Here is a 26,387-nt window from a genome sequence, read left to right on the forward strand (position 1 = left end):
ATATGTATATTCCATCTACCCATACATCCTCATGAAACAAAACATTGTAGGATACCTAAGATGCTTTATTTATGGGTTCTAATAAGGTGGGGCATAATTCATGCTCATAAAGTAAAAATGTGTACTGTACAAAACATCCATATATGTTTTGTATTGTTTTAAAGAATTCATTCTTTTTAAATCTTTCTGTCTCAGACATTGACCTTTAAGACTGCATTATTGCATAAAACTGCATTAAAGAAATGAAATTAAAACCACTTCAGGGGACTTTTCCTTACTAAGGTTCACAGAAGGATGGTTTTTATCATCTAACTTTAGTCTTTGGACAAATTTATCTGATGATCGCCTCATCTCATGCTTTGTTTTAGATGTTGAGGATTGAATGTGGAAACATTTAAATAATAGTCTTGCCCTCAATACCTTCCATTTTGATGTAGATACTATACATATATAAACAAAAATGACAATTTTAGATAATGATAAATGCTAGAAAAGACATTACCAGGGGCTGGAGCACAACTGGGATGGGAGAAATTTAGATATGGGTGATCAGGAAAGATTTCCTTGAGCAAGTTTGGAGGAGATCTGGATGTTTAGAATGAGTCAGCCATGGGAAGATCTGCTGGAAGTTTCCAAGCAGAAGTAACAGTGCAAAGGAGCTAAAGGAAAAAGAAGCTTGATATGTTCCAGAGATAGAAGAGAAGCTGTGTGGCTGGAGTGGGGTCTACCTGGGGGAGAGTGAGGTGGGAGGACAGTAGTGGGGGAAGTGGCACTCAGAGGTGGGCAGTACTGCGATCATCTCAATCCCGCGTGTGAATTGCAGGCAAAGAATTGTCAAAGCCCTCTTCATTTTTCTTAGTGACATTCATATAGTGCTCACCTGGCTTTCTGCTTTATATTGGTCATGAAATCATTATAGTAAATCACTGTATATGTTTTTTCACCAGTGGTCCTCATTCTTAATGGAAAAATGTCTTCTTCCCTCAAGCACTGTGTCCCTTGTTGTTTCTTTCCTGTTCATTGTTACTATGTGCAGTACTCTGAGCCTTTGCTTATCTTCTCCTTCCTGCTTTGATCCTTCTTACTCCCAACTGTGAGTCCTCCCCAGTATTTATGTGCCAGGCATTCAGTCCCTGCTCTTCTCCAGGCTGAGTTCTAGGACACTGCTTTGTCAAGTGTATTCCTCTTCTCCATCAGAACTTATCTTACTGGCCAGAGACTTAATGTCTGCCTTTATTTAGTGCCTGCAGTATACCAGATGCATTATATACTTTCTGATTCTTCTTTCCTGTTGCAAAGGTAAATGTTATCCTTTCTTGATAGAAGAGGAAACTTCTGCATAAGGCTACCACCTGGTACTGAGGGAGCCCATGTTTGAACACACCAGATAGTCTGCCACTGAACCTTGATCCGTGATACACTACCTCCCTGAGTGTATTACAACAACTCTCTACTAAGAAATTAATATTTTATGAAATAGCACTTTAGACATCATGATTCAATCCTCGTAGTTTAAAGGTGAGACTGGAGAAGCCTGTTTAGTGCTTTTCGAGACAGAACTGGCATCAGATTCTCATCCTACTAATTTGCAGCCTAATGTTTTTTCTGCTATACTTAAACTTCATGGACGGTCCATCACAAGGGGTTTTGGTATATAGAGAAATATAATATTTCAACATTGTGAATTTATTGTCCATAAACTCATATAAGGCAGTTTTAAATAAACTTATACAAGGCATCTTTTAAAAAGATGAGACAGTGCTGCTCAGTTCAGTTCAGTTCAGTCGCTCAGTCGTGTCTGACTCTTTGCGACCCCATGAATCGCAGCATGCTAGGCCTCCCTGTCCATCACCATCTCCCGGAGTTCACTCAGACTCACGTCCATCGAGTCAGTGATGCTGCTTGGGCTAAAATATGGTGGTTTAGTCGCTAAGTCGTGTCCGACTCTTGAGACCCCATGGACTGTAGCCCACCAGGCTCCTCTGTCCATGGGATTCTCCAGGCAAGAATACTAGAGTGGGTTGCCATTTCCTTCTCCAGGGACCCAGGAATTGAAGGTGGATTCTTTACTGACTGAGCTATGAGGGAAGCCCCAAAACAGCCCCTTACTGTATTTTAATTCTCTTTTTCAGGAGTGAGCAGATGTAAGCTTTCTTTGTGAACCTTGGTTTTCTTAGTAGAAAGTGGCTTCAAAATGACTTTAAAATTTACATTTCAATTTCACAAATCTTTGTAGGGAGTTTACAATGTGTTGTTTTCCCAGCTTTAACCATTTGCTTACAAGTACGGGAACATCGCTGAGCATTTGCTGGTTCATAGTTTCTGTTGGCAAGTATGGTTTCTTCCTATAATTGAGGAAGCTGTTGAGCCAGCTCAGGGAGACAACTTCTCTTTTTTCAGTTCAATTCAGTTCAGTTCAGTCGCTCAGTCGTGTCCGACTCTTTGCGACTCCATGATTCGCAGCACGCCAGGCCTCCCTGTCCATCACCAACTCCTGGAGTTCACTCAAATTTACGTCCTTTGAGTCAGTGATACCATCCAGCCATCTCATCCTCTGTCATCCCCTTCTCCTCCTGCCCCCAATCCCTCCCAACATCAAAGTCTTTTCCAATGAGCCAACTCTTTGCATGAGGTGGCCAAAGTACTGGAGTTTCAGCTTTAGCATCATTCCTTCCAAAGAAATCCCAGGGCTGATCTCCTTCAGAATGGACTGGTTGGATCTCCTTGCAGTCCAAGGGACTCTCAAGAGTCTTCTCCAACACCACAGTTCAAAAGCATCAATTCTTTGGCGCTCAGCCTTCTTCGCAGTCCAACTCTCACATCCATACGTGACCACAGGAAAAACCATAGCCTTGACTAGATGGACCTTAGTCGGCAAAGTAATGTCTCTGTTTTTGACTATACTATCTAGGTTGATTATAAGTTTTCTTCCAAGGAGTAAGTGTCTTTTAATTTCATGGCTGCAATCACCATCTGCAGTGATTTTGGAGCCCCCAAAAATAAAGTCTGACACTGTTTCCACTGTTTTCCCATCTATTTCCCATGAAGTGATGGGACCGGATGCCATGATCTTTGTTTTCTGAATGAACTTTTTCACTCTCCTCTTTCACTTTCATCCAGAGGCTTTTGAGTTCCTCTTCACTTTCTGCCATAAGGGTGGTGTCATCTGCATATCTGAGGTTATTGATATTTCTCCCGGCAATCTTGATTCCAGCTTGTGTTTAGTAATGCATTATCATTTTTAAAAATGAGTCAAAATCCATTTCTAAATTATATTATTGAAAAGGGTCACTTTCTTTCTACAATTTAAAAATACCCATTCTTTATTTGTAACGTTTGCTTATTTTATTAATTATGATTGGGATATAACTGATGAATTATACTAAGTTAACAAATAGCTGAATTTACTTTCTGATAGCTTTTTGACTCTCCTGTAAGTGACTCAGATGGTAAAGAATCTGCCTGCAATGATGAAGACCTGGGTTCGATCCCTGAGTTGGGAAGACCCCCTGGAGGAGGGCATGGCAACCCACTCCAGTATTCTTGCCTGGATAATCCTATGGACAGAAGAGCCTGGTGGGCTGTAGTCCATGGGGTCGCAAAGAGTTGGACACGACTGAGTGACTAAGCGCAGCACAGTAACTTAATGGTGATCAACTTTTCTATTAATCAAATTGGAATAATGTTACTGGAATTAGTTTGTGCAACTGACTTACACCTTCTGAAGGTCCAAGCTGTCATGATTTGGCCTCAGATTACAGTGCTGTCCTTCCACCATGAACCCAGTGCCCCAAACTGGACTCCTGGCCATTCCAGCTTTAGTGCCATTGCTTGTGCTCCGCCTGCATCCTGAAATGGGTTCTACTTAAACAATTGCAGCCAAAGTTCTGCCTGTGCCACTGTGTCCATCTGTGCCCCTTTCTCAATGAGCTGTTTCCTTTGTCTCTTTAGTGGAACCCTTCTCTTTAGTGGAAGCCTTCTCTTTGACAGCACTTCTGGTAATCTTGCTCTGTGATGCAGTTTACCAATCTGGATATCTTTGGTAGCATACTGTATTGTACGTGGGTGTTCAAATATATGTTAACTTGAGCTTAAAAGAGATTTAGCAATTCGTTTTAGACTTGAAAAGTGGTTGTTGTTTTTTTTTTAATAAATGATAGAGCCCTTTAGTTTAGCCTTTTTAGATTTGTAGAACATTTATTACCTCACCTTTGCTAGAAGCATCTTTAATGCTTTTCTTGGCTTTGATTCAGCAGAACTTCTTTCCTGTTGCAGTTAAGGGTCTGACTGCTACAGTTACCAAGGGGTCCCTTGAGAGGAACTCAGATGTTTGTGCTGTAAGTATTGAAGGCACATTGTTGCAAATAAGAATCAGTGTTCTCTGTGTTTATGGTTTTGGGAAAAAAATAACAGCAGTTCCACTTTTTAATAGTGACTGAGAAAACTGAAGCCCAGAGGACAAGTCAGAGACTCCTGTAGTGCTGGGCTACGGAGCTTGATCAGCACTCCTGGTTCACGGCAACAGGGGCTGGCACTCGTTCTGATGTCCTGCTGCAGAATTCCTGGTAGCCTCTTAAGTGTATTTCAGCACGGCTGAGGCCTTTCCGGACTGCTTGGCTACTGAGCTGCCCTACATCTGGAAGACACCTCTTCTTGTGACTCCAGGTCAAAGCAGGAACTCTCCCCAAGGATCCCCAACTGAGCTGTTTAAGCCCATGGGATCTTCTTGGGCAAGCGGTGGCTGGTATCCGGGTGGTAGGCTCTTTAATTTAAAGCCTATTTCTTGGGGCTTTCCTGGTGATCCAGTGGTCAAGACTTGGAGCTTCGCTGGTAGGAGACATGGGTTCAATCCCTGGTTGGGAAACTAAGATCCCACATACTGCTCAGGGCAGCCAAAACAGGTAAAATAAAAATTAATTAATAAAATGAAAGAGCAAAACCTTTCTCTTCTACTTCCCCTCTCATCACAGTTTTCTAAAAACTATCTTGGGATTAATGGACATCCTCTGTATTAAACTAGGAGCTGGAGGAAATTCAGTCTGGTGCCTTCTAAGTTGCAGTAATCACCAGTTTCTGTGTCCCGTGTTTTCCAGGACAGTTTACTTTTCTGACACTGTGCATTGTTGCTCACTAGAGGATGTTCTTGTTTGCTTTTTGTTTTAGGAAAATATATTCTCATGGTTCTTTAATTGATTAATGACCTGCTGAATGAATGACATAGAACCAAGGAATTTCAAGTACATTTCTCTATTTGTTAAATTCCTCCAAGGTAGCAAAAGGAGCTCTTGAGAAATTAAGAGTTTTCTCCAGCTGAGGTGGGAGCCCCAGCTAGGGCTTGCTTCTGTTATTACTGATAATAACTGAGAGGGCTTCCTCTGTGTTAAGCATTCCTTTTAAATGCTTTATGTCAGGATTTGGTATCCTGAGCACTGTTGATATTTTAGGTTGGATAATTGTTTGTGGTGGGGGCTGTCCTTGAGTTGTAAGGGGTTTAGCAGCATACCTAGGCTCTGCTGCTGCTAAGTCGCTTCAGTCGTGTCCGATTCTGTGCGACCCCATAGACGGCAGCCCACCAGGCTCCCCTGTCCCTGGGGTTTTCCAGGCAAGAACACTGGAGTGGGTTGCCATTTCCTTCTCCAATGCATGAAAGTGGAAAGTGAAAGTGAAGATGCTCAGTCGTGTCTGACTCTTGGCGACCCCATGGACTGCAGCCCACCAGGCTCCTCCATCCATGGGATTTTCCAGGCAAGAGTACTGGAGTGGGGTGCCATTGCCTTCTCCAACCTAGGCTCTACCCACCTTGTATACCAGTCCCCCCTCCCCCCAGTTGTGACAACCAAAAATGTCTCCAGTCTTTGCCACATGTCCTGGAGTGAGTGAGCAGAGTCCTTCCCTCCACAGACACGTAAAGAACCACTGCTTTACTAAACTAATTTATTCCTCTCAACAACCCTCTCAGATCAGTCATATTATTGTCTTCATTTTGTGCAAGGAGAACCTGAGACCTGGAGAGGGTTAAGTGACTTGTCCGGGATTACACAAGTAGTAAGCAGTCATACTGGATGTGAAACTCGCCAGTGTTCTTTGTGAACTCTGGCCCTGCACAGCCAGCAGACTGGCTACAGACTGTTAGGGACCCAAAGACTATGTGAGTTCAGTTCAGTCGCTTAGTCGTGTCCAACTCTTTGGAACCCCATGGACTGTAGCACACCAGGCCTCCCTGTCCATCACCAACTCCCGGAGTTTACTCAGACTCATATCCATTGAGTCAATGATGCCATCCAACCATCTCATCCTCTGTCATCCACTTGTTCTTCCACCTTCAATCTTTCCCGGCATCAGGGTCTTTTCAGATGAGTCAGCTCTTCACATCAGGTGGCCAAAGTATTGGAGGTAAATCAGGGGACAAAACAAAAGCCAGCAGGACCAAACAGGGCTATAAGTGAGGTGGTTGAGTGAACTGGGGAGCATTGCGAGAATTGCCTCTTTTTCAAGAGAAGCTAGAGATCTGGATTTTAGTTGTGTGAAAAATGCTTTTCTTTAATTAATCTAGTGACTAAAAATACCATGCAAGCCAGTAGACAGACAAGCAGTATCACTTACGTATGGACAAGGTTTAGTCCCAGGCCATCAGCTTGTGGTCTTTTTTGTGGAGACTTTGCAACATTGTGATATCTTAGAGAATTGTATATTCATTTGATTAAAAGCACAGGTATAGATTCTGTGTGGAGGGCAAAAGTTTTCACTTCTTGGAAGTCTCTGGAAATAGATTGGTGGGGTGGTGCTTCTAGACTAGAGGTAGTTGTCTTTTTTTTTTAAAGCCAAAAAAAAAGTGTGAGAATTAGGCTGACCATCCATCACACTTTGGAATTTTAATGCTCTGCTGCTCAGCACGGACTCAGTTTGAAAGTTCTGTACTTTGTCCTTCAGCAGCGTCACCAATAACTATTTTTTTTTTTTTTTTATGACCTCTGCTTGTACCGGTACTAAAGGCAATATCATATAGGACAACCAGGAAACATAAATTCTGTAATATCCTGGAAAAGTGAACCACAGCCATACCTCAGTCTTTTGACAGCCAGTAACCAATGGAGTCCAGTTTAACCCTGTAGGAAAAGACCAGGCTCTCTGTCTGTTTCGGTAACAGGTGGACTTCTCCAGGTTTTGTAGCCTTTTCCGTGAGCCTGTGTGCCTTCGTACCCCTGCTCTAGGCGTGAGAGCGGCTTCCCGCTCTCACACGGTCTGTGCGTGGCCTTGGGATCTGCCCTGTGCCTCCTCACGTGGGCCCTCTGAGGCTGTGGGCAGCCCAGTCTCCTGGACGTGCTCCTGCTTCTCCTCTGTTTTTAATTTAGTCTGCCTCTTCCTTGCTGGATGTTACCTTTTCGTTTCTTTCGAAGCCATACGTTTTCTTTTAGGCCAGCTTTTTTTTTAATCAAGCTTTTTTTCTGGCTATAAGAACCTAAAGTTCTGTCCTTTAGTGTTGCAATCATCTTAGACTTTGATTTCTAATTATTTGTATAACTACTTTACCTTCTCCATAAAGTTATATTTTACTTGAGGATGGGGAACAGTCTTTCCCATCTCACTTTTCCCCACAGCATCTAGCAGAGTGTTTTCTGTGGGGTAGATGCTTCATACATTTCAGTTTATTCAGGGGGTCCTGGTAGGTTCCCAGTCATATAGTGATTTCTTTCTTTTTTCCCAGTATGTTTGTATCAGTTTATCTAGTGTGTTGTTAGAGTGACTTCACTAAATAGAATTCAAAATAGGAAGGAAGAAGTGATAACCAAATTAATTTGGGAAGGTTGGACCATTTTTATTAATTTCATTGTCAATGCTAGTAATCAGAGATGAAATATTCTTCATTTATTGATGCTGGAACTCTAGACATCTGTGTAAACTTGGCTAAGTTTAGGCAGCAAGTACCTAGACTCCAAACTTTTATACAGCAATATTTATTATTTATTTATAATTATATAAATAAATTATAAATAATATATTATTAAATATAATAATATTTATTATTAAACAAATTTATAATAACAAACAAATGCCTAACAAACACATGGCCAGGTATTTCCCTAGGTGCTAAGGATACAGAAGTGTCTTCTGGGACCTTTGGTATAATACTGAGAATAAGACATGTAAACAATATGTAAAATTGTATGAAAGATTAGAAGTACTGGTAAAGACAGATAATCTCTCATGGGATCAGAGAAGATTTCATTGAGGAAGTGGTACTCAAGCTTCCTTGAACAATGAATAGGCTTTCATTGCTGTTAATTGTTTGGCAGTTGCAGGAAAAGTCACTCCAGGCTGGAGTATTAGGACAAAGACAGTGATAGTGCGAACCACCTCGTGTACAGGGAAACCAACCATAAATTAGTCCATCTAGAGCTCTGGGTGTGAGGAAATGGAGTTCTGAGCAGAGGGAGGAAGTGGTTCCTTCAGGCTTTCATTTTAGAAAAACTAGCATGATTCCAGTATGGAGAATGTTTTGGAGACAAGTAGACTGAATTACTGGAGTAACGTAGATAAACGCTGACTGGGAAAACCATGGAAAAAACTGATGAGAGCTATTGGGAGGAATGACATGGTCATCAGTTAAGAATGTAATATTTGAAAGATGGAGCCAGCAGAAGAATCAAGTTTAACACCTTCTCTTAATTATGAAAGCTTAAGTATGAGATCTTACTGATTATTACTGGCTAATTTTTCTTACCTTAAGCATTTTTTATGTATTTACAGGTGTGTGTGTATATATATATATATATACAAAGGTCAAGGATTCTTAGGGGCCAAGAATCCTGGCAAGAATATTGGAATGACTTTTTTCTGGGCCACTTGATAGCAGCTTCTGAAAAAAAATGAGAGAAAAATAAAATAATATTCTTGTCTGTCTCTCTCTCTTGACCTTTGAAAAGTGATGAGATATAGCTATAACATTCCAGCCATCTGACTCAGCCAGTGTTGGTGATGTGACTGACTACTGAGTTGTTGAGCCCTGCAGGCTGGTGAGCCGACAACATAGGCCACCCAACGTGATTTTGATTACTGTGTGGAATAGTGCAACTTTGTCAACCTGTGATCCTTAGTGGAACAGATATACATTGTCAAAGACCTTCCTCTGTCCAGCTGACTCATCCTCCCATGGACCAAGCAACATCCTAGTGACATGTTTATTATCAAGAGTATATACTTGATTTCTTTCCCTTCTCTTCGATCACCGCCTTGTAATATTTACATATCTGCCTCTTTGACTGGGGCTTCCCAGGTGGCTCAATGGGTAAAGACTCCGCCTGCAATGCAGGAGACATAAGAGATGCAGGTTCAATCCCTGACTCAGGAAGATCCCCTGGAGGAGGACATGGCAACCCACTCCATTATTCTTGCCTAGAGAATCCCACAGACAAGAGCCTGGTGGGCTTTAGTCCATAGGGGAGCAAAGAGTCAGACACGACTGAAGTGACAGCACACACACCTGCACTCTGTGACTATTTGGAAGTTTTTCTGAGAACAGAGAAAAATTGCATTACCTTTTGGGAGTTTTACATTTTGTAGGTGTTCGATGATTATAATTTAAGAAAATGAGAACTCTTAGAGGATTTAAATGAGGATTTAAATGAGGATTTAAATAGAGGATGAGATGGTTGGATGACTTCACCAACTTGATGGACATGAGTCTGAGCAAGCTCTGGGAGTTGGTGATGGACAGGGAGGCCTGGCGTGCTACAGTTCATGGGATTGCAAAGAGTCAGACATGACTGAGTGACTGAACTGAACTAGAGGATTTACATAGGGCCCACCTCATAATTCGGAGAAGGCAATGGCACCCCACTGCAGTATTCTTGCCTGGAAAGTCCCATGGGCGGAGGAGCCTGGTAGGCTATAGTCCATGGGGTCGCAAAGAGTCAGACACAACTGAGCGACTTCACTTTCATTTTCACTTTCATGCACTGAAAAAGGAAATGGAACCCACTCCAGTGTTCTTGCCTGGAGAATCCCAGGGATGAGGGAGCCTGATGGGCTGCCGTCTGTGGGGTCGCACAGAGTCAGACACGACTGAAATGACTTAGCAGCACCTCATAATTATTTTCTGTTCTACAAATAGATGCACTTTCTTTGTTTTTTATACCTCCCCCTCTTCTTTTATGGAGAGAAGGGAGACTATTCTAATTTCTGTTACATCTCATGGCTGTTAACCTCCATCTACGTGCTGTTGACTCCCAAATTTCTATTTCTAACTCAGACCTCTCCCCTGAACTCCTGACTCATACCCTACTGCTTGCTTTTATTTTCACTTAGATATGAATAAGTATCTTATACTCGTCATGTCCACGCTGCACTGATATTCTCCCTATGAGTCACCCTTCCGCCAGTTTCTCCCTTGCAGTAAATAGCGAGTCCCTCCCTCCATCTTCTTAGGCTGTAAGTCTGGCAGCTGACTTCTAGTCCTCTCTTTGTCCTGTATCCCATGCCCAATCCATCCTTTTACTAATTTGGCTCTGTATTTGGAATCAACCACCATCACCACACTTGTTTACTAAGGCACTACGTCTTCTGTCTCCTGAATTACAGCCACCATAGTCCCCTAAATAGGCTCCCTGCTTCTTTGCCTCTCTCAGCCAGAGAGTCTCCTAAAGCTTAAGTTGCATCAGGCTTCTCTTCTTCTGAAGAGCTTCTGGTGTTTTCCCACCTCATTCACCATCCTTACTGTGGCCTGTGAGGTCCTCCAAGGCTCCCCCAGGTTGTTAACTTCTCAGCACCTCCTGCTGTCTCCTGTCTGTCAGTTCTTGCAAAGCTGGGAGCTGATGGATGACCTGGCTGAACGCCTGCCTGGCCAGCTCTGCCCCTCCTCAGGGCCTCACCATCCTCTTCCCTCCAGTAGCTCTGCTCTGTTTCCTGATACCTATGTGGCATCTCTTCCTTATCTCCTACTAGTCTCTGCTCCACCTTTGTTCACCTGTAATGACTTCAGTGACATCATCCTGACCAAGCAAGCTGTTTACAGTTAGGGTTCCGGTTAGTGCTTCTTTATCCTCTGTCCCTGCCCTCTAGACAGTAAACTGTTAGAGGAGAGCATTCTTTCAGTTTTATTCATTGCCGCATCCGCAGTGCTCAGAGGAGGACTTGACATATTCTTGGTATTAAAAGTGTATTTGTGGAGTAAATGAAGTAGATGCGGTATATTGTTGGCAGACGCTGAATTTTCAAAAATTATCAGGTACAACTCTTAAATCTTGTAGTATATATCCAGATTCAGTTTCTTAATAAATGCTTTAGATTTGCCTCATAAATTATGAAAACAATATATGTTTGCCCAGCTATCTTTAAATCTTAATGTTTCTTTCTGTGTTATATGTCAAATAAAAGTGCACTGATATTTTTAATATTGGTATGGAAGTAGTTGCCATAAGAACAGGTTTATTCTTGGGAGAGATCAGTTGGTATCAGTGAGAGGAGTGACTTAAAAACTTCATAATATACTTGTTTTCTGCTTTACTTTTTCCAAGTCATTGGTGTTAAATTCTAAATAAATTCGAGAATCTTGAAACAGATTGTCAAAAAGTTAAATTCTCGTTATACATACACAATCTGTTGATATTAAGAGAAATTATTAAATGAGATGAGACTGCACGAAATGGCACAGAATTTAAATGGAGAGCCTTGAATGTGTGGAAGGGGGAAGAGAGCAGAACACATAGCAGCAAATGGTGAGCAGACATATCAGGATGGAATAAAAGCTTTTCTTACTTCTCAGTGTTAACAACTCTAGAAAATAAGACATCTGGAGCATAAGTACAGTATTCAGAATACAACCATGGAGTGAGTATATAGGGATATTACTATGGAGTTGGACTTCTAATTCTTGAAAAAAAGTAAGAAAAAGAAGGAAGTGCAGTTGAAATGTAGGTCCCAGTAGAATAAGTCAGCTGCATGAGTAAAACAACACGTGGTACATGATGCTGTGTGGTAGACCTGTCTCTCCCCACTGTCTGGGAAGAGTATGAGTACTAACGGATGGAACAAATGAAGGGTAAATTTGACTTTTTAAAAGCTTACGATAAAGTAATGGCTTGTGTACATTTTCACTAAAGATCAGATCAGACTTTAGACCCCAAACCACTGCGTGATGTGCACTTTATTGTTTCATTTAATAAAGCCTTGTTGATGACAATAATAAAAAACCAAACAAACAATTATTAGATATTCGGTATTGGCTCAAAAATCCAGACAGGATGACTCCTATCTTCAGTCACATGCATTTTAGAAGTCTTCAGCCATCTCCATTTGTGTCTTGGAAATTCAGTATTTTTATTAGGGGCAGAATGATTTGGATGCCCAGAAATCTTACGTAGGTTTTCCTTCGAGTCTGTTAATGTGTCTCCGTTGTCATATGTGTGTGTGCTCAGTAGCTTCAGTTCTGTCCAACTCTTAGCCACCCTGTGGTACAAAGATGTGTTTACAAAATCTCCATGTGTGTGTTCTCTTTTATAAAACAATTTAAGAAGTTTTCTAGGATCATTCCAGTTCCTTAATTCTGCTCTCAGAGGTAGCTCGTACTTAAAGTTAACTTAATGATTTTTCACAGTGAGAATTTACTTTTATTCACATATAAACACACACATATGCATATATATACAATATACATATTGTATTTAAATATATATATGTTTATATTACATATATATTTTTGTATATACTAGATGGATTGATAGAGCAACCCCATCCCAAAACATCCTTCTGTCCTTGTTTTTCTGAACTATTCAGAGGTTAAGAATTTCATAACCAGAATATGAAACTATAATCAGTTTTTCAGTTGTTTGTTGTAGCTTTATCGTTTGGGTTTTTAGTTTTTGTTTTATTCAGGATTCAGTCTAGGCTTGTGCGTTACTTTTGATGGTTGTGGCTCTTTTTACTTTTTAAGTTTGAAGAGTGTCCACACCGCTTTCTTAACCTTTTGTTTTTGTTTTGTTTTTCATCATGTTGACTTTGCTCAAGATTCAGGATAACTGTTCTGTAGAATATCCCACATACTGTGTTTGATTGTATCCTTATGGAATTTAGGTTAAACTTTTTTTGCACAGGAACGTTATAATTGATGTTACAGACTTCTGATTGTATCACTTTAAAAGGCACATAGTGTCAACTTGCTCTAGTATTGGTAATACTGTTTGATTAGTTGGTACAGGTGGAGACTGCCAGATCTCTCTACTATAAAGGTACATTATTCCTAATGAAATAATTATATAATCTAAGAGTTGATACTTTGAGACTTCGAATCTCTATTCAACAATGTTTTAATAATTTTAGGCATCTAGTAAGGATCCTTGTCTGAATTAGTTACTCCAGCTGGGGGTTACAAACGGTTGATATTTCTTATTTTATCGTTTCTTCTACATTTTAATCTAACATTTGTTTCTTGTAAAAGAGAACTACCCTCTCCCTCTTTTGCAGTATTACTGTAGACTCATGGAACTTCTTAATTTTTCCAACATAAATTCCAACATTACAGTCATTATTCATTTTTATAATCAAGTCACTGCATCTGGCCAATGGAAACACCTCATGAAAGCCTACACATTAAAAAAAAAAAGATTTTGGCTTTTTGCCTCTTCTCTTAAGAAAACTTGCCTATAAAGAGTTTTTAAAAATATTCTCTGCAAATTTTTATAACAGCTTTATCTTTTTAGTTTTTATGTTTAGACCTATGATCCATCTGGAATTATTTTTTGCATGGTGTTTGTTAGGGTTTGAAGTTCATTGTTTTTTCTTGTTTTTTTTTTTTAAGTTTTGATATCTGGTTGTCTCGGCATCATACATTCTTATTCCAGTTGGATTGCTTTGACATCTTTGTCAGAAGTAAAATGATCATATAAGTACAGATCTCTTTCTAGACTCTCCCTTATGTTCCATTGGTCTGTCTGTTGATCTTTATGCTAGTGCCACACTGTTTTCATTACTGAAGTGTTGCAGAAGGTCTTTAAGTAGTGTGTTTTCCAGTTTTGTTCTTTTTCAAGATTGCTTTGGATATTCTCATTTCTTTGCATTTCTACATACATTTTAAAGTTAGCTTGTCAGTTTCTACCAAAAAAGCATGATGAGATTATGGTTGAGATTGATTTGAATCTCTAGATCAATTTGGGAAGAACAGAAATATTAACCATGATTCCTTCCAATCCTTAAACCTGGTCACCTGCCTGTCTATTTTCATCTTCTTTGATTTTTTTTCGACAGTGTTTTACAGTTTTCACTGTTGGGACATTGCATATATTTTAAGCTTTTTGCTTAGTGTTTTATGTTTTTGATGCTATTTTAACTGCACTCTAGCCCTTACTTATTTATTCCTACTCCTAACTGCCCAGAATGGAGGGATTGATAAACAGGTGAATCACAACATCCTGAATAAGCTAATCTCTTTTATTTGTTTGTCTTGTCTAAAGTCAGTTTTCATTCCAATCCCAAAGAAAGGCATGCCAAAGGATGCTCAAACTACTGCACAATTGCACTCACCTCACATGCTAGTAAAGTAATGCTCAAAATTCTCCAAGCCAGCCTTCAGCAATAGGTGAACCGTGAACTTCCAGATGTTCAAGCTGGTTTTCGAAAAGGCAAAGGAACCAGAGATCAAATTGCCAACATTCGTTGGATCATTGAAAAAGCAAGAGAGTTCCAGAAAAATATCAATTTTCTGCTTTATTGACTATGCCAAAGCCTTTGACTGTGTGGATCACAATAAACTGTGGAAAATTCTGAAAGAGATGAGAATACCAGACCACCTGACCTGCCTCTTGAGAAATCTGTATGCAGGCCAGGAAGCAACACTTAGAACTGGACATGGTACAACAGACTGGTTCCAAATGGGAAAAGGAGTACGTCAAGGCTGTATATTGTCACCCTGCTTATTTAACTTATATGCAGAGTACATCATGAGAAACGCTGGACTGGAAGAAACACAAGCTGGAATCAAGATTGCCAGGAGAAATATCAATAACCTCAGATATGCAGATGACACCACCCTTATGGCAGTAAGTGAAGAGGAACTCAAAAGCCTCTGGATGAAAGTGAAAGAGGAGAGTGAAAAAGTTGGCTTAAAGCTCAACATTCAGAAAACGAAGATCATGGCATCCGGTCCCATCACTTCATGGCAAATAGATGGGGAAACAGTGGAAACAGTGTCAGACTTTATTTTTGGGGGGCTCCAAAATCACTGCAGATGGTGACTGCAGCCATGAAATTAAAAGATGCTTACTCCTTAGAAGAAAAGCTATGACCAACCTAGATAGTATATTCAAAAGCAGAGACATTACTTTGCCAACTAAGGTCCGTCTAGTCAAGGCTGTGGTTTTTCCTGTGGTCATGTATGGATGTGAGAGTTGGACTGTGAAGAAGGCTGAGCGCCGAAGAATTGATGCTTTTGAACTGTGGTGTTGGAGAAGACTCTTGAGAGTCTCTTGGACTGCAAGGAGATCCAACCAGTCCATTCTGAAGGAGATCAGTCCTGGGATTTCTTTGGAAGGAATGATGCCAAAGCTGAAACTCCAGTACTTTGGCCACCTCATGCGAAGAGTTGACTCATTGGAAAAGACTTTGATGCTGGGAGGGATTGGGGGCAGGAGGAGAAGGGGATGACAGAGGATGAGATGGCTGGATGGTATCACTGACTCGATGGAGGCGAGTCTTAGTGAATTCCGGGAGTTGGTGATGGACAGGGAGGCCTGGCGTGCTGCGATTCATGGGGTCGCAGAGTCAGACACAACTGAGCAACTGAACTGAACTAAAAGTAGATCAAAAATAATCTTAAGCAGGATGATAGATATCTATGTACATTATTCTCTGATAGGAGCAGACAGGTGTAGAAAAATGGGAGGAAGCAAAAGCTTCCCTGAGAAAGTGAGTTAAGGCTTATTAGAATGAGTAAGAGTCATACCTATTTGAATGCAGAGTTCCAGAGAATAGCAAGGAGAGATAAGAAAGCCTTCCTCAATGATCAGTGCAAAGAAATAGAAAAAAACAATAGAATGGGAAAGCCTACAGATCTCTTCAAGAAAATTAGAGATACCAAGGGAACGTTTCCTGCAAAGATGGGCTCAATAAAGGAAAGAAATGTTATGGACGTAACAGAATCAGAAGATATTAAGAAGAGGTTGCAGGAATACACAGAAGAACTATACAAAAAAGATCTTCACAACCAGGATAATCACGATGGTGTGATCACTCACCTAGAGCCAGACACCCTGGAATGTGAAGTCAAGAGGGCCTTAGGAAGCATCACTAAGAACAAAGCTAATGGAGATGATGGAATTCCAACGAAACTATTTCAAATCCTAAAAGACGATACTGTGAAAGTGCTACAGTCCATATGCCAGCAAATTTGGAAAACTCAGCAGTGGCCACAAGACTGGGAAAGGTCAGTTTTCATTCCAATCCCAAAGAAAGGTAATGCAAAAGAATGCTCAAACTACCGCACAATTGTACTCATTTCACACTCTAGTAAAGTAATGCTCAAAATTCTCCAAGTCAGGCTTCAACAGTACGGAAACAACTTCCAGATGTTCAAGCTGGTTTTAGAAAAAGCAGAGAAACCAGAGATCAAATTGTCAAGATCCATTGGCTCATCAAAAAAGCAAGAGAGTTCCAGAAAAACATCTACTTCTGCTTTATTGACAATGTCAAAGCCTTTGAGTGTGTGGATCACAACAAACTGTGAAAAACTCTTAAAGAGATGGGGATACCAGACTGCCTTACCAGCCTCCTGTGAAATCTGTGTGCAGGTCAAGAAGCAACAGTTAAATCTGGACATGGAACAACAGACTTGTTCCCAATTGGGAAAGGAGTATGTCAAGGCTGTATATTGTCACCCTGCTTGTTTAACTTATATGCAGAATACATCGTGAGAAATGCTGGGCTGGAAGAAGCACAAGCTGGAATCAAGATTGCCGGGAGAAATATCAATAACCTCAGATATGTAGATGACACCACCCTTATGGCAGAAATCAAAGAACTAAAGAGCCCCTTGATGAAAGTGAAGGAGGAGAGTGAAAAAGTTGGCTTCAAGCCCAACATTCAGAAAACTAAGATCATGGCATCTGGTCCCATCGCTTCATGGCAAAGAGATGGGCAAACAGTGGAAACAGTGACAGACTTTATTTTTTGGAGATCAAAAATCACTGCAGATGGTGACTACAACCTTGAAATTAAAAGACGCTCACTCCTTGGAAGAAAAGCTAGATAGCATATTAAAACCTAGATAGCATATTAAAATGCAGAGACATTACTTTGCCAACAAAGTTCCTTCTAGTCAAGGCTGTGGTTTTTCCAGTGGTCATGTATGGATGTGACAGTTGGATTGAAAAGAAAGCTGAGTGCCGAAGAGTTGATGCTTTTGAACTGTGGTGTTGGAGAAGACTCTTGAGAGTCCCTTGGACTGCAAGGAGATCCAACCAGTCCATCCTAAAGGAAATCAGTCCTGAATATTCATTGGAAGGACTGATGCTGAAGCTGAAACTCCAATACTTTAGCCACCTGATGGGAAGAGCTGATTCATTTGATAAGACCCTGATACTGGGAAAGATTGAAGGCAGGTGGAGACTGGGATGACAGAGGATGAGATGGTTGGATGGCATCACCGATTCAATGGACATGAGTTTGGATAAACTCCAGGAGTTGGTGATGGACAGGGATGCCTGGCGTGCTGCAGTTCATGGGATCACAAAGAGTGGACACAATTGTGCAACTGAACTGAACTGAAGACTCATAGAGATAAAGGAAAGTTGCTCTCAGGGTAGGGAGGAAAGTACAAGCTGAGGTTGGTGAGAATGTGATTCCTGTTAAGTTCAGATGACTACTGGACTACCTGACTACTGGAAAATCTGTAGCTTTGACTAGGTGGACCTTTGTTGGCAAAGTAATGTCTCTGCTTTTTAATATTCTGTCTAGTTTAGTCATAGCTTTTCTTCCAAGGAGCAAGCATCTTTTAATTTCATGGCTGCAGTTACCATCTGCAGGGATTTTGAAGACCCCAAAGTCAAGTCTCTCACTGTTTCCATTGTTTCCCCATCTATTTGTCGTGAAGTGATGGGACTGGATGCCATGATCGTAGTTTTCTGAATGTTGAGTTTTAAGCCAGCTTTTTCACTCTCCTCTTTCACATTCATCAAGAGGCTTTTTAGTTCTTTGCTTTCTGCCCTAAGGGTGGTGCCATCTGTGTATCTGAGGTGATTGATATTTCTCCCGGCAATCTTGATTCCAGCTGTGCTTCATCCAGCACAGCATGTCCCATGATGTACTCTGCATATTAGTTAAATAAGCAGGGTGACAGTACACCACTTTGACGTACTCCTTTCCCTATTTGGAACCAGTCTGTTGTTCCATGTCCAGTTTTAATGATTGCTTCCTCACCTGCACACAGATTTCTCAGGAGGCAGGTAAGGCAGTCTGGTATCCCCATCTCTTTAAGAGTTTTTCACAGTTTGTTGTGATCCACACACTCAAAGGCTTTGGCATAGTCAATAAAGCAGAAGTAGATGTTTTTCTGGAACTCTCTTGCTTTTTTGATGATCTCTGGTTCCTCTGCCTTTTGTTAATCCAGCTCAAACATCCGGTACTTCATGGTTTCCCTACTGTTGAAGCCTGGCTTGGTGAATTTTGAGCATTACTTTACTAGAGTGTGAAATGAGTACAGTTGTGCAATAGTTTGAGCAATCTTTTGCATTGCCTTTCTTTGGGATTGGAATGAAAACTGGCCTTTTCCAGTCCTTTGGCCACTGCTGAGTTTTCCAAATTTGCTGGCATAGGCAATGGCAACCCACTCCAGTGCTCTTGCCTGGAGAATCTCATGGGCGAAGGAGCCTGGTAGGCTGCAGTCCATGGGGTTGCAAAGAGTCAGGCACAACTGAGCGACTTCACTTTCCCTTTTCACTTTCATGCATTGGAGAAGGAAATGGCAACCCACTCCAGTATTCTTGCTTAGAGAATCCCAGGGATGGGGGAGCCTGGTGAGCTGCCGTCTGTGTGGTCACACAGAGTCGGACACGACTGAAGTGACCTAGCAGCAGCAGCAGCAGCTGGCATAGGGACTGTAGCACTCTCACAGCCTCATCTTTAGGATTTGAAATAGTTCTGCTGGAATTCTATCATCTCCACTAGCTTTATTCTTAGTGATGCTTCCTAAGGCCCTCTTGGCTTTGCATTCCAGGATATCTGGCTCTAGGTGAGGGATCACACCATCGTGGTTATGTGAATCATGAAGATCTTTTTTGCATAGTTCTTCTGTGTATTCTGCCACCTCTTCTTAATATCTTATGCTTCTGTTAGGTCCATACCATTTCTTTCCTTTATTGAGCTCATCTTTGCATGAAATGTTCCCTTGGTATCTCCAATTTTCTTGAAGAGATCTGTAGGCTTTCCCATTCTATTGTTTCTCTCTATTTCTTTGAATTGATCATTGAGGAAGTCTTTCTTATCTCTCCTTGCTGTTCTCTGGAACTCTGCATTCAGATGAGTAAATCTTTCCTTTCTCCTTTGCCTTTAGCTTCTCTTCTTTTCTCAGCTATTTGTAAGGCCTCCTCAGATAACCATTTTGCCTTTTTGCATTTCTTTTTCTTGGCGATGATTGATCACTGCCTCCTATACCATGTCATGTACCTCTGTGCATAGTTATTCATGTACTGTGTCTATCAGATCTAATCCCTTGAATCTATTTCTCACTTCCACTGTATAATCATAATGGATTTAATTTAGGTCATACCTGAATGGTCTAATGGTTTTCCCTAATTTCTTCAATTTAAATCTTAATTTTACAATAAGAAGTTCATGATCTGAGCCACAGTCAGCTCCTAGTCTTGTTTTTGGTAACTGTATAGCGCTTCTCCATCTTTGGCTGCAAAGAATATAATCAATCTGATTTCGATATTGACCATCTGCTGATGTCCACGTGTAGAGTCTTCTTTTATGTTGTTCAAAGAGGGTGTTTGCTATGACCAGTGCATCTCTTGGCAAAACTTTTGTACTCCAAGGCCAAATTTGCCTGTTATTCCAGCTATCTCTTGACTTCCTACTTTTGCATTCCAGTCCCCTATAATGAAAAGGACATCTTTTTTGGGTGTTAGTTCTAGAAGGCCTTATAGATCTTCACAGAACCATTCAACTTCAGCTTCTTCAGCATTACTGCTTGGGGCATAGACTTGGATTACTGTGATACTGAACGATTTACCTTGGTAACCAGCAGAGATCATTCTGTCATTTTTGAGATTGCACCCAAGTACTGCATTTCAGACTCTTGTTGACTATGAGGTCTACTCCATTTCTTCTAAGAGATTCTTGCCCACAGTCGTAGATATAATGGTCATCTGAATTTAATTCGCCCATTCCAGTCCATTTTAGTTCACTGATTCTCAAAGTGTCAGTGTTCACTCTTGCCATCTCCTGTTTGACCAGTTCCAATTTACCTTGATTCTAACAATGGACCTAACGTTCCAGGTTCCTATGCAATATTGTTGTTTACGGCATTGGACTTAACTTCTATCACCAGTCACATCCACAACTGAGTGTTATTTTCGCTTTGGCTGTGTCTCTTCATTCTTTCAGGAGCTATTTCTCCACTCTTCTCCAGTAGCATATTGGGCACCTACCGACCTGGGGAGTTCATCTTTCAGTGTCATATCTTTTTGACTTTTCTTACTGTTCGTGGGGTTCTCACGGCAAGAATACTGGTGTGGTTTGCCATTCCCTTCTCTAGTGGACCACGTTTTGTCAGAACTTTCCAGCATGACCTGTCCGTTTTGGGTGGCCCTTCACAGCATGTCTCATAGTTCAGTTGAGTTAGACAAGGCTGTGGTCCATGTGATTAGCTTGATTAGTTTTCTGTGGTTCTAGTTTTCATTCTGTCTGCTCTCTGAAGGATAAGGATAAGAGGCTTATGGAAACTTCCTGAGGGGAGAGACTGCCTGTGGGGCAAACTAGGTCTTGTTCTGGTGGGTGAGGCCATGCTCAGTTAAATCTTTAACCCAATTTTCTGTTGATGGGCGGGACTGTGTCCCCTCCCTGTTGTCTGATCTGAGAACAAACCTTGGTGGAGGTAGTGAAGATAATGGTGACCCCTTCAAAAGGTCCCATGCTTGCACTGCTGGACTCAGTGCCCCAGAACCTGCTGCAGGCCACTGCTGACCCACGCCTCTGCTGGAGACTCCTGGACCCTCACAGGCAAGTCTGGGTCAGTCTCTTGTGGGGTCACTGCTCCTTCCTCCTGAGTCCTGGTGTGCACAATGTTTTGTTTGTGCCCTTTAAGAGTGTTTCCCCAGTCCTGTGTAAATTCTGTAATCAAATCCCCCTGGCCTCCAAAGACAAATTCCCTGGGGGTTCTCAGTCCCTTTGCCAGATCCCCAGGTTGGAAAATCTGTTGTGGGTCCTAGAACTCTCCTAACAGTGCGAGAATTTCTTTAGTATAATTGTTCTTCAGTTTGTGGGTATCTGCTTGGCGGCTCTGTGGTGGGGTTAATGGTGACCTCCTCCAAGAAGGCTTATGCCACAGGCTGTGTAACCCAGGTAATTCTTCTAGGGAACACAAGCTTGTGATTTGTGGTGTGCTGAAGTGGTTCTGGAGAGGTTGGAGGAAGTAAGCCATGTATTAGGTTAGGCAAGATTAAGAAATTTGACCTCTACCTGAAGGTCCCAGAAAAGTATTTAATAAATAATCTTGTGAATTTAATTTGCTTCTCTAAAAAATGAATAGGTATTGGGTGAGATTTACATTAGTTTATTAACAAATTTAGTTTTCTTTTGTGCTTTGATGTGCTTTGCCCATTTTCAAGCTGAATTTTAAGATTTTAACGACCTGTCTTTCAATATTCTTGTTTAGCGTCTAATGTTTTTGAATAAAAACTTGATTTTTATGTATTCAGTTCTGTTTCCCATTGTAGATTTTCTAAGAAGGAATTCCTCATCCCCAAATCATGTCATTTACCACAGTTTCTTCTGCTGCATAAACCATAGTAATGATTTTGCTCTGTTAACTTTTTAGTAAAGTCTTCAATATATTTTGATGCATAGATTTCTGTCTCCATGTACTTGAACAACTGATTAATAGCTTTCTTTTGCAACTAAATTTTGATGGTATCTTTATCATCTGTAGATATTTTTTGGTTTACGCAAGTTTTTCCTTGCAGAGAAGCTTAGGGAAGTACAGGCCACACAGTGGCTTGTCTGTCATGAGTTTTCCTTGACCATCAGTATGCTTATTATTGATTTAATTGAACTAATGCTTAATATTTAAGAAATTTGGTGTTAGAGTCCATGTTTCTGGCTTCTCCTGATGAATAATCTTGTGACCTCTATTTCCACACGTTTGACCCTGGGAGACTGGGCACACATCTTTCTCATTTACAAGTTTTTCCTTGTCTCCTGACACTGATTGTCAGTTGCTTACACTGATTTTCCTTCAGCTTACAGTGATTTTCCTTCAGCTTTTCTCATTATCACATATGTTTCAAAACCTGGGGAATAAGAGACTTGAGAGAGCCATAGTTTAAAAAAAGTGAAAGATGGTGGGTATCTTTGTGGAAAGGTAGGGTTCCCCGCTCCAAGATTTGAAACCAGTCAAAACACATATAATTTCAAACTTCTTCCGCCCACATAAGTTTAAATTGTATGCATGCATGCTTTCAAAATGCAGTGAAACATTTTAATGTGTAAACAGAAATATGTGCCTTCCAGTTAGGTTTAGTTTTTTTCTTTCATATGAATTTTGACTTATTTTTGTGATGTTTCAGGAATACATTCTAATACGTGTGACCTACTTGTGGGAGCTATTGTGAGACTTAAATGGCATAATGTGTTTTAAGTACTCAGAATTGTGCCTGACTGAGGGAAGGATTTTATTATGTTAATATAAGGCATCCACTCTTACATAATATAATGATAGTTAATAGGTGGGATAGGTTTATACTTGTGTTCTTTTGTTCTTGTGTGTTGTTGGTCAGATTATGTTAGGATTATGCTAACTTTGTTTAATGATGGGACAGCTTTTCTTTCTTTTTAATGTTTGTTTATCTTTATTTCAAATTTGAAACTTCTGGCATACTCTGACTCTAGGTGATTCTGTGTCAATTTTTTCATGAAGATTCATTCTGTCCAAGCCATCTATGTCTTCTTGGTGCATCATATATATTTCTTTTGTATTGACTTATTTATGATATTTAAATGTGATGCATATAAAGTATCACTTACACTTTGAAAAATAGCCTCTCCTATTTATATTATGATCCGTGTATTCCTTTCTTAATCACCTCTCCCCAAACTAGGTTTTGATTGGGGGGGGGTGATTATGTATGTAATTTAAATTTGTGGAAATATTCATTCATGTACAAAAGTAGGGGGTTTAATATAATGAATTACATTGTAGCAATCACTCAGATTGAAACAATTATCATCATTCTTGGTTTGAATTTATTTATTAATTATATCATTGTTTTTCATTTTTTAATTTTTTCCCCATGGGATACTTAGAGCTTTTATAACTTTATTGTTTAAATGCCTAATTCTTTAATCTTATGCTATATTGAAAAAGTAATTAGAGTACTTAGAGTTCAGTTCAGTCGTTCAGTCGTGTCTGACTTTGCGACCCCATGAATCGCAGCACACCAGGCCTCCCTGTCCATCACCAACTCCCAGAGTTTACCCAAACTCATGTGCATCGAGTTGGTAATGCCATCCAGCCATCTCATTCTCTGTTGTCCCCTTCTCCTCCTGCCCCTTGTCCCTCCCAGCATCAGGGTCTTTTCCAAGCAGTCAACTCTTTGCATGAGGTGGCCAAAGTATTGGAGTTTCAGCTTCAGCATCAGTCCTTCCAGTGAACACCCAGGACAGATCTCCTTCAGAATGGACTGGTTGGATCTCCTTGCAGTCCAAGGGACTCTCAAGAGTCTTCTGCAACACCACAGTTCAAAAGCATCAATTCTTCGGCACTCAGCTTTCTTCACAGTCCAACTCTCACATCCATACATGACCACTGGAAAAACCATAGCCTTGACTTGACGGACCTTTGTTGACAAAGTAATGTCTCTGCTTTTTAATATGCTATCTCAGTTGGTCATAACTTCCCTTCCAAGGAGTGTCTTTTAATTTCATGTGCACTTTAAAGAAGTGAATTTGATAATAAGCCTGATTTTGACAACATTCCATTGTATTTTCTAAGTAGTCTTTTAATTTTTAACTTTTTATCTCAGTAGTTAATTTAGAAAACTTATTTATTTATTTATTATTTATTCTGTATTTTGCACCTAATTGAAAGGCTTGCCAAATTATATATTTTTAATAGTCTAGCTTTATGATCAATATTTTGAACATGGCATATTATATCCTTAAAATAGCATATATGTATGTAGGGTTGTAGGGTTTAAAAAATACAGTGTTTAATAAACTTACAGTATTAAAACTTGCAGTGTTTGAATAATCTATATCCATTTGTGTCTTTAACACACTAAATAGATAAAAAAGTAAAGCTTCCCATTATGATTATAATCTATCACTAAGTAAGCTTTTGCATTTTATTAGTTTTTAAAGATGTGTTTTGTATTTCTGTTCTTTCTCATAAGGAGTACATGGATACTGATTGGTAAATCTTAAACCTGATTTCAATTATATTGTGTATGTGAGCATGTGTGCTAACGCTTCAGTCATGTCTGGCTCTTTGCGACTCTAAGGACCATAGCCCATCAGACTCCTCTGTCCATGGAATTCTCCAGGCAAGAATACTGGAGTAGGTTGCCATGCCCTCCTCCAGGGGATCTTCCTGACCCAAGGATCAAACCCGTGTCTCCTGCATTGGCAGGTAGATACTTTACCACTGGCACCATCTGGGAAGCCCTTCAGATATATTAGACTACTACCAGATTGTAGCTATAGTTGCTTAGGTTGCTGCTGCTAAGTCACTTCAGTCGTGTCCGACTGTGTGTGACCCCATAGATGGCAGCCCACCAGGCTCTGCAGTCCCTAGGATTCTCCAGGCAAGAACACTGGAGTGGGTTGCCATTTCCTTCTCCAGTGCATGAAAGTGAAAAGTGAAAGTGAAGTCGCTCAGTCGTGTCCAACTCTGTGCAACCCCATGGACTGTAAGCCTACCAGGCTCCTCCGTCCATGGGATTTTTCAGGCAAGAGTACTGGAGTGGGGTGCCATTGCCTTCTCCAGTTGCTTAGGTTAAGAGTATGTAACTTCAGAGTATCTTCAGAACTTTATGCATCTTGAGCTTTTAAGTTTTTGTGTACTTATTAAAAATCTCTAACTGAACTCTGTACCTTCCCTGGCTTTTTATTGAGTATGAATTTGTAATCATACCTAAATGCTTGCAAGTCAGATTGAGAATAAGCAAATATTGTATCACCATCACATAGTCAAGTTCAGTTCTTACAGCTTTGGGTTGAGCTTGGTAACTGTCATTCAGTTAATAAGTCTACTTAAGAAAAATGATTATCACATGTAAGCTTATGAAGAGATATTAGAAGAATACTGGTGTGATGATACAACCTTTCTATAATTCTCTTTTGCAGTATTCCCACTTGCATACTGTATATAGGATATGCTAATTGTTATGGTGGCTAACCATCACTAAGATGGTCTCTGGGTGATATCTCTAGGAGCCACTAGAGCAATTTTGCATGATAATACCACTGAGGGTCATCAGGAGACATCTCAACATTCACCTCCCCAAAAAAGCTTTTCAGTGGTATCACATTCATGACTTTGTTGGCTTTGAGTCCAGCCATCTTTCTTGTTTACTGAAAAACTTGATTTTGTCAGCCTCTGTGTCCGGAGCCCTATGAGAAGGGGCACTTCCTCACACAGGTAAACTCACATCTCAGAATCTGCAGTTAACAATGTAGCTGCCGTGTAGGCTGTTTAATCTCAGACTAACTGGTGTGCTGTTTCCCTGTTGCATCTTAATAAGAAGCACAGAATTATGACAGGTTGTAGGAGGCATGTCGGGAATTATTAAATTGTTCAGTAATGAAAAGACACTGATGATGCCCTGATGTCATCATAGTAATCGTAGGAATCATCTAGCCAGTGTGTTGAAGACTTAAAATCCAATAGACAAGGTGCCCCTATTTGAACAGTGCCAGGCTGGGCACAGCTGCCATTTTTTCATGACCCTGTTTTCCCTGTGTTTTGCAGACTGACCACCCCTCTTTCTGGTGGGCATGTTCCCACCTTTGAACATATGTCCAGTCACCTTGCTCTTGTTTCTTGGCCTGTGAGCCATTTTGTGTCTTTAAGGATGGAGTACATCTACTCTGATTCACTGTGTGTTGATTTTATGGTTTAACTTTCAGAGGACAGTATTATCTTAATTTCCTGTTATAGTCCTGGTGATATAGGCAAATCTATAAAA

General features: G+C 40.5%; 1 protein-coding gene across 3 annotated transcripts in view; it reads left to right on the top strand.

Annotated features, from left to right (window-relative positions):
* STARD3NL (STARD3 N-terminal like) overlaps positions 1–26,387 on the top strand; it is a 75,489-nt gene that overhangs the window by 1,124 nt on the left and 47,978 nt on the right. Inside the window, exon 2 of one of the 3 annotated variants that reach the window (XM_069587934.1) lies at positions 4,276–4,337. The exons of the other annotated variants lie outside the window; for them this stretch is intronic. The gene's annotated coding sequence lies outside the window, so the exon portion shown is untranslated. The remainder of the gene's footprint in view (positions 1–4,275; positions 4,338–26,387) is intronic. 3 annotated transcript variants of the gene reach the window in all.

This window comes from Ovis canadensis, chromosome 4 (assembly GCF_042477335.2).
Source record: "Ovis canadensis isolate MfBH-ARS-UI-01 breed Bighorn chromosome 4, ARS-UI_OviCan_v2, whole genome shotgun sequence".
Taxonomy (NCBI): domain Eukaryota; kingdom Metazoa; phylum Chordata; class Mammalia; order Artiodactyla; family Bovidae; genus Ovis; species Ovis canadensis.